The sequence below is a fragment of the Trachymyrmex septentrionalis genome, unplaced genomic scaffold (assembly GCF_001594115.1).
Source record: "Trachymyrmex septentrionalis isolate Tsep2-gDNA-1 unplaced genomic scaffold, Tsep1.0 scaffold11, whole genome shotgun sequence".
In the NCBI taxonomy this organism is placed as follows: Eukaryota; Metazoa; Arthropoda; class Insecta; order Hymenoptera; family Formicidae; genus Trachymyrmex; species Trachymyrmex septentrionalis.
Window position 1 is genome coordinate 2,456,881 of NW_017304228.1, and position 2,076 is coordinate 2,458,956.

A 2,076-nucleotide genomic window follows, 5' to 3' on the forward strand; every position below is an offset into this window, starting at 1 on the left:
TTTAGAATGAACTAAAAGAAATTGAACTAGTCATTCTTGAAAAAGTATCGTTATATTCGAAATTTTCTATATATAATTTACAAGACTGCTTTCGCAGTTTCTAAAGAAAGTTTTTTTTTTATATTGTTCTTTCGTATATAGGCGAATATTAAATGCAAATTTATAAAGAGTTCTTATGTTTAAATTGAGTTAATTGGCACAAGAAGCACAGTTGGGGGCGATGAAAAATTAATACCACGAGAAATTTCCAATAAAAGTACGACAAAAAATATTCCTGACACCTTTTATATGCTTTCCAATATTTGCATAGATTACCAAGTATCACGTAGGAAAAAATATGAAAGTATAATATGGGTGTATGCATAAAGTAGCCTGACAATAAGAAGGTACAGTTGTGTAAAAACTTGGGGTATGCATATCTCACATTTGCACATTCTCAGTGATAACTATTGTTTGCGATCTTTACCTTCGACCGTATGAGGCAGCCAAACATGTAGGGTTGAATATGAAATATAAATGCGCGGCTGTGCACACGTGTGTTGCTAAAAAGAAATAATTTTCCCCTCTCTTCCTGACTCCGCTCGACGACAGTCTTAGTTCGGAAGGAATTCGCAAGTCAAAAAGGCGCCGTAGAGAATACCTATAATTAAGCATTAAACTATTTTCTAGTATGTAGGATATGCAATCACACTGATCTGCCTTGACTGAGTACGGAGTGGTTGTTGAACAATTCTGTAAATAGAATTCTAAGAATTAATATATGGTTGAGAATAATTGGTAACCTTCTATCATATATATAAATTGTTGCGTAGATAAATAATGTATGACAAAAAAAGAATTTAAATTCACCTCTGGAGAAAATTCCAGGCGCATGGTCTCGAATAACGACCACTCGGTATGAAGCACCAAACGACTGTTTATTGTACGTTATAAAAGATGATTAGATTATATCTAGACAGAATATTGAAAGCACAGCTTGAAAAGCAATCAAGAGATTCAAATTTCTATCGGTACGAACAATTGTACAATTGTGTTCCAAATGCAAATGTGCACTATATACTAGAGATCTAATAATTAAGTCACTGTGTGTGAAGAAGAAAGATTTATATCTGATATATGTATCTGACATTAATATATGCAATGTATTAATATCAGAATATTAAAAACAGTGTATATGATCTTCTATACCAGTCTTTCATATAAAGTTGTCATTTTATCTCGTGCAAGGAAAAAGAAGGCAATTCAGGATGAAGTATCTATTTGGTTTCATTATAAAAATTACGCACAACGCGTTCATTTATAATTCGATGATAAATAGAAATTCTCCGTTTGAGTTTCACTTATTTCGAATGTATATTGTTTTCCGTTTAGTTTTAATTATTTTGCATCTATATATCGAGAGAAATATTTTAAAACAGCTTGTAACAAAGATCAGTAACGAATACATATACCTTTCGGTATGTAGTCACTTTAGAATTTATACGTTTCTAAAGAAAAGAAAAAAAGAGGAGAAAATTATGTAAATAACGATGAAATATAAAATGTTAACAATATATATTTATCGATATTACGCCGATTATTTATTAACTAGCTTTTAAAATTATTCGATTTTCTATGTAAATAAGATCGTGCAGATAATATATGCTTGAAATATATCGTTTGGGGTTTCTTAGAGAGAAATTATCATTACGAGATAGTCACTGCGAGACTGTATTAAAAACGAAAAAAAGGGAGGAAAGGGGTGACGTATGCCTACAATAGTTACCACTTGCGAACATGTGTGCGTGTATGTGTGTGTGCGTGTGGCGTGTATGTACGTGTATGTGTCTAGATAAGGGATTATATCTCTGAGGAAAAGTTTTAAAGTAAAGTAGGGTGTTGCGAGGGACAGAGTCGAGTTACCGAGGAAAGAGACATATGTGCTAGTACAGCGAAGATTTATATTTTAAGAGAAGATTTATTTATTCTTTTTGTGGTGCATGCCCGTAAGTCTCACACTGTATGTAAATACAGTGTTAATAAATATAATTATATATATACATATATATATATATATATATATATATATATGTGTGT